Here is a 14,111-nt window from a genome sequence, read left to right as displayed (position 1 = left end):
AGCAAATATTCCAACACAACACAATACAACACAATACAACTTTTTTTTCTTGCATAGTTTTCTTCACTGAGTCAATCTGCAGTCAATACACAATTATAGATTATGCTAACTACTAAATACAGAACTCAGACATATATAAATACAAATTTGTTGAAACACACATAAAACAGAGATAGAAACATCATAAAAATAAACTATGTATAAAAGACAAGACTCATTCACTCACTCATCAACATAACTATTTCTCATTCAGTTAAAAAACTGAAATTTGGTATCCACTAAGAAAGGACATTTTGATATATCAAGATTTATCGGTAAAGAAAAAAAAAAAAAAAACTACAATAGAAAAACTAAATACCCCAAAAACTCCAAAATGCCTTGATGAATTTTATTGAAATTTGGTGACTTTATAGAAAAAAGAAAATTAGCCAGATTGCTCGTAACCTTACAGCACATGCATTCCTCATATCCTGGGAATAATTTTAGCTGGTTTTAATGGCTGAGCTAAATAGCTTGTCAATTTTTTTAATCAATATTAATATTATACTAACATGCTGAGAGTGAATTTTATGCAAACAAAGGATGCAACAGAAGTGATTGATGGACAGACAACTGAAGATGGGGTGGTGCCCTGGACAGGAAAAAAGAGACATGATTATGTTTTGAAATGAAAAGAGAAAGTCTGACAAAGCTTAAAGAAGATGCAAAGCTCAATGGTCAGCAAGTGCTGTTTTTTGCTGTTGACTACCGGCACACTTAAATGCAGACTGGCTCTCATCTTAGTTATTTGTTCTCCTCTATCAACCTCCGGCCATGAAGTGTTGAGTGCCATAAAGCACACATACAGTACATGAACGATAAGTCGGATTTGGGGTGCTGGAACACTGTGAAGTGTCAAGCGCTGAGAAAGGCAACACATCAACAACAACTTGGCAGGTGGTTGACCTGTGGAGTTTCAGGACACATGGGTACATTACCAAAAGGTGAAAGGCGCAATAACAGCTACACAGCTCTAGCAAACTGCTGTGCAGGAGGGGCAGTTAGCAGCGTGATAACATCTGCACAGCAGATCAAAAGGGTGCACAGCACAGCTTAGAGGGAACACGGCTGATTACCAATTTCAATTCAAAAGAATACAGTTTTGTGTAAATGTTTTTTTATTTTTGCAATGACCATCAACAAAAGCGAAGTCATTGTGAAAAGCAGAAGTTGATCAAATGCAGGAATGTTTTACTCCTGGGCAATTGTGTAGAGCATGTTCAAGAGTTAGCAGGTCCAATGACCTAATAATAGCATTATTGCTTATTATTTAAAGGACACGTTTGTTCAAAGTTATATTTGAGATGCAATTAGTCACATTTCTTTTGTTTTCCCAATCGGAGCCCAGGCAAGTGAAGTGACTTTCTCATGGAGACCCAGTGCCAGTAGTAGGATCTGAACCCACAGCCTCAGGGTTTGAAGTCCTAGGTCCAAAGCCTGCCAATAATAATAGCCCTAGGTTTAAAAAAAAAAACAAAACACTTTAAACATTGTATACAGAAAAGCACTAAATAATTGATGGCACTATTACTGAGGTCCATTGTCTGACAAAATTACCTGAATGAGACTCGGTAATACAGCGTGTATAATATATAAGGTGTGTTTGTCTGGAATACAAATCCACATCTCTACCAGTCTTTGCACAGATTCTCCATTTGTACAGAGAATGACTGTAGGCCGTTTTGTTCCCAAATACAGTTTATGCCCAGTTTATGCTAGGTATCCTTAATAGTTATTCAAAAATAACAGCATTGCATATCTGTATATGCTTTAGATACTGTATGTAGACATATACTTTATATGCATTTTTTTTTTACTTTTATATATACAAATATATAGTATATACAGGGTGGCGCAGGGAAATGGGAAATTTTCAATTAACATTCAATGCACGAATAAACACATTACAAAATAAATTTAATGATGAAATGTATTGTACAGGAGGATTTGCAATTAATGATGGTAATCAATACTCATTCAATATTCATTTTATCTTTTGAAGAAAATATCATGAAAGTGTTGTTCAGTTCTCTGTTCTCACGTTCCGACAGCTTGTTGTGGAAATTCTGCCTTGCTTGACGTAACATGTCAAGAGTAATGCCAGTGATTTCCTTTTCAGTCCTCCTTTTTACTTCAGCAATGGTTGTGGGAACTGTGCGATACACTTGGCTTTTAAGATGTCCCTACAGAAAAAAAAAAATCACAAATAGTGAGATCTGGGGATCTCGGAGGCCATGGAATGTCACCATTGCGATAAATGATGCACCTTTCAAACAATCCTTAAATAGCTGCCATTGATTGTCAGCTAGTATGTGAAGTGGCTCCACCGTTTCTTTGAAATTACACACCCATGTTGTGAGCAGACTGGACACGACCATGACGTTCTAACTGGTATTCCCTTTGTGCATCAATCACACTGTCACCATTCTTATTAAAGGCTTTCACAGCGAATGCTCATTGCACATCACTCCACTAATCCATTATAACTAATGGCAAGGAGTTCTAAACGAGGTCACATTGGTACCAAACAACTGCTAGCGCCCCAGGGCCACCAACACCTAATTCCAAAATTTCCATGTGCCACCCTGTATGTATATTGTATGTATATTATATATATATATATATATATATATATATATATATATATATATATATATATATATATATATATATATATATATATTGTGAACGATAGGGGGCGCTCTCGCTCCCTTGAACCCCTGTTCACGACTCCAGACACCAGGTAAAAGTCCTCAAGTTGACTTTATTTTTATGCCACAGTGTACAAAGCACACTCTCCTCCACAATACTCATTAAATCACCAATAAATCAATCCTCAAGCTCCCAGACGCGTTGCTACCCTTCCACCCAGCTCAGCTCATTGTCTGGGAGTTCCCATAGTCCTTTTATACTCCCTGTCCCGGAGGTGTTTCTGTCCAACAGTCCACAAGTCCTTATTCCTTCCGGGTCAGGGTAAATAGTCCTTTTCTTCAACCCGGAAGTCCATCGCTCTTCCTATGACGAACCTCCAGGTCACAGGGCACGAAGAAGCCTTCGGTCCTCCCTGCAGCTCCCTCCTGTGGCCCTCACGGCATACTGCAGAGCTTTGCATAAAAACTCCATTGTCCATGATGCCCTGCTGGTCTTCTGGGGACCTCCATGCTGCAAGAGGGCTCCACCTGGCGGCTTGGGGGTATTGGCCGGGATAAATGGCCGGCCATCCTTCACAGTATTCCCCAGCGGCGAATTATTATTCGGAGCGGTCTGCCCCGAGAGGGAAGTCTTCTTCCAAGAGGAAGTTCTGGTTGAGCCTTGATTAATTCGAACATCTTGTTCCCTGGAGAACCTAGGGGGAATATTAGTCCAAATCGACATCTTGTCCCCCTCTCTCCAAGGACAGTTCCGCCAAATATGGCCCAACCTTCGGCACCCGTAACACTGCCTCTGTCCTCCTGGTATTCTCCCCCTGCTGGGACTGAAAACAATTAGGAAATGTTAGGTCCGCCCCTTGTCTTGCTGGGAGAGAAACCCCTGCCGCCTTTAACGGTGCTTTCTCCATTTCTGTCTCTATTCCTTTCTTGTCAGGAGACCTCGGTTTAATCTTAGAGCCCTCCTGTTTAATCTGGGGCTTATATACAGTCTGGGTCTCTCTATTACAAGAAGAGAGCCACTTTACTGTCTGCACCCCTCTTGATTTACAAATTACCGGTGGCGGTGTGTTAAGGGCCGTCTCGCTCCGGGAATCAGCACTGTCTAGCTGCACCGGATCGATTATCCGTTCCGCTGACCACTCGGTTAACGTACCGGCCTCTCTTGTAGGGCACGCCGTGTATTAGCACCCGCTACTTAATAAACGCGGGCCCGGATCACACTGCGTCCCTCTATTATGTACAAAACGGGTCTCGCCTACCTGTATCGCCGCATTATTCATTACGGGAGGCTCCCCACCAAATCGGCGCACGTAGGCCCTCACCTTCTCCAACGGCTCTCTGGCTGCAGCTCCCAACTCCCCGACGATCTTTTCAATGGTCGTCAGGACCTGTAAGAAACTTTCTACGGGGTCGATTAAGCGTTCGTGTTCCCGCAAGTCATTATTTATTTCGACCGGCATAAGACTTACTTCCTTGTCTGTCTTCTCTGCCGGCCGGGAGCCAATGAGCACGCCTGCTTCAGGCACGTGCTCTGACGGATCTCAGGAGGCTTCTGGGACTTGGAGTTCTCAGAGGGTCGAGTTGCCTTCTTCGGCGAACTGCGGTCTGTCTTTAATATTTTTGTGACATCCCGATCAGCTACTTCCCGACCCTCCTTACCTTCTTGTGGGTTGAGCGATGCCTCCCTGCAGCTCCCTTCTGTGGCCCCCATGGCATCCAGCAGGGCTTTGCATAAAAACTCCATTGTCCATGATGCCCTGCTGGTCTTCTGGGGACCTCCATGCTGCAAGGAGGGCTCCACCTGGCGGCTTGGGGGTATTGGCCGGGATAAATGGCGGCCATCCTTCACTATATATATATATATATATATATATATATATATATATATATATATATATATATATATATATATATATATATATAAAAATAATATATATGTGTATATATTTCTTCCCCTATAACATGTATATATTTGTCACTAAGGCCGGCCTGTTAACCCAACATGAATACAACAGAATGATTGGGAATTCTAAAATTTCTGGATTTGTGCACAACTGGGGCTTGAAATCAAATGGCACCACATCCAGGTTTGGTTCCTGCCTTTATTCTATTGCTACCAGGATAATCTCTGGTTCCTCACAATCCTGAACTGAGCTAAACAGATTTGAGACTAATGTTAGATTTGAAATATTGCAAAATACTAATATTGATGCTCATGATAGGATTCATAATGTATAGCTCCATATACAAAAAGGAAAAAAATTCTTAATGGAATTTCCAATAAGGGAAACAAAAACAAAAAAAAACAAATTTGGGCAGGTAGAGTTTTATATTTACACATACAATTGCCCTGGCATGTCTGGCATCACATCCAGGATTGATCCCTGCTTTTTGTCCAAAGTTGTCAAAAAGGACCCTGTCCCCCATTAGTAATTAATGAATGGATAAGAATGAAGACCAATTTTATACTCACCGTTCCCTGCGTGGGTGCAGTGGTGTCATAGTAAGGAGTTCTGAGTTCACATCCTGGGTGTTCCCTGCACAGAGTTTGAATGTTCTGTCTGTGTCTGAGTGGGTTTCCTCCAGGTGCTGTGGTTTCATTCCACAAAGATAAGCAGGTTAGGTGGACTGGCAAAGCTAAATTGGTTTGTGTGTGTCCGAGTTTGTTTGTTCACCCTGCAATGAGCTGGTGCTCCTGTCCAGGGGTCGTTCCTGCCTGTGCCTGTTGCTTGCAGAGACCCTGCCCTTGTAACTGGATTTAGAAAATGAAAGGATGGAAGTTCACTGTCCTGAAAATTAGTCTCCTTTATAAAATATTAAACATAAGAACATGAGAAACTTTGCAAATGACAGGAGATAATTCAGTACATCAACAACAAGCTTATTTCTTATATAACCCAAAAATCACATAAGGAATGCCTCAATGGACCTTAACAGGCCCTCTTTTGTGAAGGCCCCCCAAGCTTGACTCTCTCACCATTGTTTAGCTAATAGCTAAGCTGTCCATATATGTCATCCAGATACTTCTTAAAGGGTGTCAAAGTTTCTTCTTCAACTACTTTACATTAGTCCCACAACTCTTTGCTTCTGGCTTCAGTCCTAAATGTATTTCCACTTCATTTCCACTGGTGTTCTTGAGTGCATGATTCACCATTAAGTTGTAAGAATTCCACAGAGTCTGCTTTATAAAATAAAGCCAAAACATTAAAAAAATATATACAGTACACTATTCTGTTACCCTGAGATATAGACTTAATGCAGTTAACGTTATACAAATGGAAGGCTGAATAAAAAAAAAATCATCATACCGATTATTATTTTTTTACTACAAATTCCTTGACATTTCCAGAAAATATAAATTCTGAAGATGAAGCCCTTAGTCTTCAAGTGAGTGGCTAGTAACACATGCTCTAAATAGTGCAGTGTACCTTTATACTGCTGGTACAAAATATAAGAAATAACTCCATTGTTCCCAAGTTAAATAGGCCTGAGATGTAGCTTTTTGGTTTCACATTTTAAAAAGCAATTTTTGAACTACAAAAGCACAGGAAAGTATGGAAATGAAATTAGCTACGGCCTGCTTTTTGCACACTGTATATGCACAGAGCAAATGTGTGTCTTAAGATATCCACAAAGCAGCCGAGACTCAGATTTCCACATTTATAATTAGGAGCTGTAAATGTGCAACTCCTTTTCAAATAAACACGCATGGTCAATTACAGCCAATAAGCTGCGTGCTTGCTACTAATGTAACGTTTGAAAGGGAAAGCAAGTTGGCAATCTGTATAAGTTTGCCATTCATGCAAATTTAACAAAAGCAGGGCTGCCTTGGATGACGACATTTTGAAAACTATCTAGACACTGCAAATGTGAAATTCAGGAAAACCAGCTGTCATTTTTAACAGACAGTGAGCCAGAGCAGCTAAGATGACAGATTTCATCTATCAAGGGTGGCGGACTAATTCATCCACTATGAGGTGACCATTGGAAAAGTCCAAAATTTGACAGAATGAGTATCATCATTTTGAAGTGATGTTCCCCATTTCGATTTCTCTCTCTCTCTCTCTCTCTCTCTCTCTCTCTCTCTATATATATATATATATATATATATATATATATATATAAATATATATATATACATACAAAACCCTCCCTTGTGGCAACAAAATGACTATGAAAACTTGTATTGTCCTGAGACCCAATTCAATTTTCCTCGCGTATGGTAGATGATGAATCTCTTGCAGGTTGTTATATTGCAGCCATTTGATTGACTAAAATCATTTAAATTAATGTTTTCCCTCATTAATGTACACACAGCACCCACAATATTGACAGACAAAAAAGATTTTTGAAATTGTTGCAGATTTATTAAAAGATTTATTAAAAAGAAAAACTGAAATATCACATGGTCCTAAGTATTCAGACCCTTTGCTCAGTATTTAGTAGAAGCACCCTTTTGAGCTAATACAGCCATGAGTCTTCTTGGGAAAGATGCAACAAGTTTTTCACACCTGGATTTGGGGATCCTCTGCCATTCCTCCTTGCAGATCCTCTCCAGTTCTGTCAGGTTGAATGGTAAACGTTGGTGGACAGCCATTTTTAGGTCTCTCCAGAGATGCTCAATTGGGTTTAAGTCAGAGCTCTGGCTGGGCCATTCAAGAAATGTCACAGATTTGTTGGGAAGCCACTCCTTCATTATTTTAGGTGTGTGCTTAGGGTCATTGTCTTGTTGGAAGGTAAACCGCCCAGTCTGAGGTCCTTAGCACTCTGGAGAAGGTTTTGTCCAGGATATCCCTGTACTTGGCCACATTCATCTTTCCCTTGATTGCAACCAGTCGTCCTGTCCCTGCAGCTGAAAAACACCCCCACAGCATGATGCTGCCACCGCCATGCTTCACTGTGGGGACTGTATTGGACAAGTGATGAGCAGTGCCTGGTTGTCTCCACACATACCGCTTAGAATTAAGGCCAAAAAGTTCAATCTGTCAATATGAGGTGCTGTGTGTACATTAATGAGGGAAAAAATTAATTTAAATGATTTTAGCAAATGGCTGCAATATAACAAAGAGTGAAAAATTGAAGGGGGTCTGAATACTTTCCGTACCCACTGTATATACACAGGCAGTCCCCGGGTTACGCACGAGATAGGGACTGTAGGTTTGTACTTAAGTTGAATTTGTATGTAAGTTGGAACAGGTACATAAATTTAATAAATGCTATTGTTGACCGACTGTAACCAAGTGCTCTGCCAATGAATGATGGAGTTTCACCTCTCACTGACCTTTTTATTATTTCTACTTTATTTTCAATGGTGATGGTTTTTCTCTTCTGTTACCAGCAGCTTAAGATGAGCTCTTCTGCACAGCACTGTACACGCTATCACAGCAGGAAGGCACCAGTCGTCAACGCGTCTGATGTACTGACAAGAGACAACTTCCTGTCATGTACATAACAGTCCAAGCAGGCTTGCTATTGAGAATGAATGGGGGCAGTGAGGGGCAGTTCATCACCAGCCCATCTCACAGTCACCTCCACTACAGTATGCTGGCTTCAGTGTCCGCCCATCGGCCAATAAATAATACATAATAAAGTAATAAATTGCCCCCTTTCAATAGCCAGCCATCTGATGCCCACTACAATGCTACCCCCCCACCGCCCTGTTCACTCTCAATGGCCTCCGTTCAGCCACAACTGGGTCACCACTTGCAGCATTACTAGCCGCCCACTGAGAACGAATGGGGCAGCTGTGTGTGGTGGGCGGGAAGTGAAACCGCTTGCCACTAGGACCTGCCCGAGGGACACTACACTGCACGGGCAGCAAAATCGCCCCCCTCCAGTCTCCGTCCAGCCACCGCTTGCAGCGTCCCCAGGCCAAAAATGACGGAGCGGAAATTACTGAAGCGCATGCGTTGCAGCTGCAGCCTTGTTCATAAGCCGTATGTTGGATGTCCGTAACCTGGGGACTACCTGTATATATATATATATATATATATATATATATATATATATATATATACATACAGTGACAGTGACAGCAAAATCATAATTGTATTCAATCAACCCCATTAGCACAAAACATACACATTTAATTTAAGGCCTTGTAATAAACTGACTGGCCTAATAAAATCACTACAATTTTATGCAAATTAAATATAATGATTGATTTTAAATATTGAAACATGACTCCTGTTTATTGTATCCATTCCTGGTATGCAGAGAATGTAATGTCGTCACGTTACTCAATGCATGACGTCACATAAGAACACCTGACTAGAGAACATTTTAGAAAGTCATTGGTGAACAAGAGGAGAGTCATCAATCAGTTCATAGATGGTGGTGAACAACAGAGTATATTGTCAAAGTTTTATTCCAAGCTTTAATGGGCTTCATTTGGGAGACTTACAGCTTTGAATATAATTGGTCTTTAGCAATACATTCAAAGAATGTATTACAGTCATAAATTATATTCATGATCTCGTCTTATTAGTTTAGATTTATTTTGCTGTGTCCATGTTATGCTACTCCAGTTGAACTACTATTATTATATAATAAAAATAATAATAATTATTATTAATATTATTATATAAAAAAACACAATAGATTCAAGTTTTAACCAAATGAATTTATGTCAACTTTACTTACATAATTTGGAATACAAACATTTCTTATAAATCACAAAAACTCAAAAGTCTCCATAACAACTTTCAAAAAGCATTCAAAACCTCTGCTCCATTGCATATCAAAGACCAAGGTCCCTTTAAAATCTTCTTTAGATTCTATACTAAATTTTGTATATGCTTAAAAGACAACAATGGCATATGCACAAACACAAAATTAGATTTATAAAAACTTACATAAAATGCTTGGTATAACCAAGTTTCTTTGTAAATCTCAAATCAACTTAAAACTATGTGCAAGCTTTTAGTGACTCCCTGTCACATCACACATTCATGTATGTCTTTTTTGAACATTCATAATCTAATCACCATATAAATTCTGCCATGTTCCTGAGTGATATCTTTACTGCAAACCATGGGAGAATAGAGGAAATGAAACAGTAAATTTAAACTTGAGGTATTAGTTCTTACACTATTTGTGGGTTGCAACAACGTTACTCAAATACACCCAAGCATCACATATTACTTGTATATTACTTGAATGAAAGTACTTTCTGGTTACAAAAGCAAATTTATTCTGTGATGGTGCCTTTATCGTAACATGTGTGCAGTCAATTGCACCAATTACATTAAGAAAAGTACAGTGGGATGTAAAAGTTTGGGCAACCTTGTTAATAGTCATTATTTTCCTGTATAAATCGTTGGTTGTTACAGTCAATTGTTATTTTATTGATTCCAAAACTTTTAGAACACCAATAGCAACATACATGACCTAAGACCAAAGAAAGCTGTACCAGTGGAGGAAATGAAGACCACAGGCTGAGTTCAAGTTAAGGCTCGAAGTGGCAGACCAAGAAAGATTTCGGATAGACAGAAGCGGCGAATGGTGAGAACAGTCAGAGTCAACCCACAGACCAGCACCAAAGACCTACAACATCATCTTGTTGCATCGTTCAACCATGGGCAACCTGATGAAACTAAAATTGAGTTATTTGGGCATAACAAGGGCGTTATGCATGGAGGAAAAAGAACACAGCATTCCAAGAAAAACACCTTACCTACAGTAAAATATGGTGGTGGTTCCATCATGTCATTATTTTCCTGTATAAATGAACTAGAGATGTTTTGTAAAGAGGAATGGTCCAAAATACCTTCAACCACAATCCAGACTTGGAACCTACAGGAAGCGTTTAGAGGCTGTAATTTCTGCAAAAGGCGGATCTACTAAATATTGATTTCATTTCTTTTTGTGGTGCCCAAATTGTTCTCAAATATCACTGTGTGTGTCTCCTATATGATATATTTAACTGACATTTTTATCGTAACAACCAATGATTTATACAGGAAAATAATGACTATTAACAAGGTTGCCCAAACTAAAAATGCTGTGTATTGCGTTTGATCTTGCTCGCTCAGCCAGAGCATAAGGAAATGTAATGTATCTCAGTTAAATATATCATAATAGGAATCGATTTCTATGTGATGGTTTCTGTTATGTAGACATTCAGTGATGACAGTTTGAAGTCAAAATCAGTGAAATGAAGTTTATTGCCATTGTTATTTACTATACACAGCACACCCTTTTTACAAACAAAACAGATGTGCATTAGGTAATTGTTCAAAACAAAATCAGTCATTGAAATGTGCAATGGTGCATAAATTTGTACAACTTACGGATGGTGAACTACCAGCAAATGCCAAGTAATAAATCCTGACTTTTGCATAAGAAATGGTTTTTGAATATTTCGAGGCTGTAGTACATGTGCAAATTTTTATTTTATTTCCCTTGGGATTAATAAAGTATCTATCTATCTATCTATCTATCTATCTATCTATCTATCTATCTAGTACATGATCCAGGTTTCTCAAACATGTCTGAGTTTGTAATGCTCCCTTTAAACAAAATCATTTGCTGAATCTTAATACCAATCACAAATCTGTAAACTCAAGCCATCAATACGGGGCAGAGTGGTGGCTCTGAAGATAGGGATTTGCACTGGCAATCGGAAGGTTGCTGGTTCAATCCGTAAATGCCAAAAGTGACTCCATTGATTGTACCCTGAGCTGCAGGGAAAAACTTCGGGGTTGGCAGCAGAATTGACAATCCAGCCACCATAAAAAACCTCACACTGTTCTACTCCATTCAAAGTAGTGTGGTGCTGAGGTGTCACCGTTGGATGGCTGCACTCAGGTCCTAATCTGGGATCCTGAGTTGGTTTGTCATGCTGTAACCTGTCATTTTTTGGATCTCTTAATGTTTATGACCACCAATTCATTTCACACAACAATTACAATTATTTACAGTTATATTGACACCCAAACAAAAAGGCCAAAAGTGTTCATATAAGAAAAGTATGTAACTACTAAAACATCAACATAAATACAGTAGAAGAGGTATGTCTAGTGTGCACACTGATGCAGATTTAGTGCACGTCGTTTGAGTGATGCATTTTGAGACAGTCAAGCCCACTGTCACAATCAGGACAGTCGTGTTTCAGTGTGGGTTCACAGATAGAATGGCAGTGTCTGATCTGCATGATCAATGCACCCTGTGTTACTGTAGGCTACCACAGTGCAAATGAAACTTCCACATTTCCCTTTACACACACATTGGCAGTTGCCGCATTGCGAACAGTGCTTAGGGAGCTAACGCCTATTATTTTGTTTTTTGTCATGTGGCTACACACCTTGCTAGAGTGTGACCAAATTCACTGTTGTTTGGTCGTATTGAGCCATATCATGAATCAGTTTCAACATCTGATGACTAGATTGAACTGAACCCAGGAAAACCAGTTTGTACAGTATGTAATGACATGTCAGGATTGGCTAACTAAAGGGATTACATATGAAGCTTTCAAGGCAACTCAGGCTCCTTCTTCACGTAGTTTTGAATTCCAGACTGCCTTGAAAAGCTTGAAAGCTTACACATTTTATAAACACACACCACAATGTTTAATAACATACTGTACATAAAGAACTTCCATAAGATGATGGGAATATTTAAAAATATATCTCTGGAAATTCTAATTAAAATTGCTTAATCTTTCCATTGTAGTGTAGATAAAAATCAGAATTTTTTAAACCTTTTGCGAGAGGAACAGTGGGTTCCTTTAGTATATGTAGTGCTACGACTGTTGCTTATATTAAGACATTTTTTAATAAATGTATTAAAAGCATGTAACATTCCAACAATCCAGTCAAAATTAACAAAACTAAAATCTAATCAACCCCCACTCATGAGAAAAAGAGGAAGGCCAACAACCAGAGCAAAACTGTTAAGAGTAGCAAAGAGAGAAAGAAGTTACCCCCCACGACCAATATAAATGCTTATTCTAAAATGTTATTGATTAGGTCCTGCTACATTTTTAAAATGTTTTGCACAGACCATCTAAGTGAGAATTTGTTTTTTTCCCATTTCAAATAGTATCTAACATCAGATACCTGCTGACTTAAAAGAGGTGGGCTAGGATTCTTCCAGATGAGCAAGATAAGTCTACGTGCCAATAGTGCAGTTAAGGCAATTACAGTTTGTTTGTCCTTCTAATAATAATATTAATAACAATTCATTTTATTTATATGGCACTTTACATTAGTAGTAAATCTCAAAGTGCTACATAAAATATTTAACAAAGACAAAATAAGATAAAAACAGAGATTAAACAACAATAATTAGTGGCATTCCTGTTAATATGATTTCCTAAATAGAAACATCTTTAGATATTTTTTAAAACAGCCCACAATCTGTTGTGTTCTCAAGTCTGGTAGGGCATTCCAGAGCCATGGAGTAGCGACTGCAAAGGCTCAGCCACCCATTGTACAAAGTTTGGTCATAGGGGGGCGAAGACGATAGGTATTTGCAAAACAGAGGTTTCTTATAGTAGATTGTAATATAAGGAGTTCCTTAAGATATTGTGGAGCATTTCCATGAATACACTGATGAGTGTGGAAACAGAGTTTGTATTCAATACGGAGGTGAATAGGGAGCCAATGAAGTGACCAAAGGATTGGTGAAATATGGTCATACTTCCGCACCATCATCAGGATCCTTGCAGCATTATTTTAAATTTGTTGGAGCTTTTGAAGGCTCTGGTTGGATATCCCAATGAGGAGTGCATTACAATAGTCCAGCCTGGAGGAGACAAAGGCATGAACCAGCTTTTCAGCATCACAAAGGGAGTAGCAAGGACGGCGTTTGGCTATGTTTCAGAGACGAAAGAATGCAGTTTTACAGAGGTGATGAACATGTGTATCAAATGACAGATGGGAGTCTAATTTGACACCAAAATTTGTAACAGAGGGGGAGAGGTTAATAGTATGACCAGAAAAGGAAATAGAATTTACAGAGGAACGAAATTGATGGGGTGTACCAATTAAAAGAGCTTCCGTTTTGGTACTGTTCAGCTTAAGGAAGTTCTTAAACATCCATGCCTCAATCTCATCCAAGCAGGAGGAAAGGGTTGATGGAAGTGTAAGAGAAATTGAATCCAGTCTCACATAGATCTGTTTATCATCGGCATAGCAATGGAATGAAACTCCATGCCTGGCGATGATGTGACCCAGGGGTAGAATATAGATGTTAAAAAGGGTCGGCCCAAGGACTGATCCTTTTGGGACCACATAGGTGACAGTGTGGGTATGAGATTCAGCATCCCCCAGGGCCACATACTCAGCCCTATCTGTGCGATAGGACTTGAACCACTCCAGAGCAGTGCCAGAAAGTCCAATTATATGGTGGAGATGATGGAGAAGAATATTATGGTCTACTGTATCAAATGCAGCTTTGAGATCCAGAAGGATAAGGAGT

At 39.3% G+C, this 14,111-nt stretch overlaps 1 protein-coding gene across 4 annotated transcripts in view; it reads left to right on the top strand.

The window, feature by feature from the left end:
- Window positions 1-14,111, top strand: part of LOC120514667 (very-long-chain enoyl-CoA reductase-like) — a 124,832-nt gene that overhangs the window by 59,905 nt on the left and 50,816 nt on the right. The gene's annotated exons all lie outside the window — the stretch shown is intronic.

Source organism: Polypterus senegalus, chromosome 14 (genome assembly GCF_016835505.1).
Source record: "Polypterus senegalus isolate Bchr_013 chromosome 14, ASM1683550v1, whole genome shotgun sequence".
In the NCBI taxonomy this organism is placed as follows: domain Eukaryota; kingdom Metazoa; phylum Chordata; class Cladistia; order Polypteriformes; family Polypteridae; genus Polypterus; species Polypterus senegalus.
This window is presented reverse-complemented; position numbering and strand designations above follow the sequence as displayed.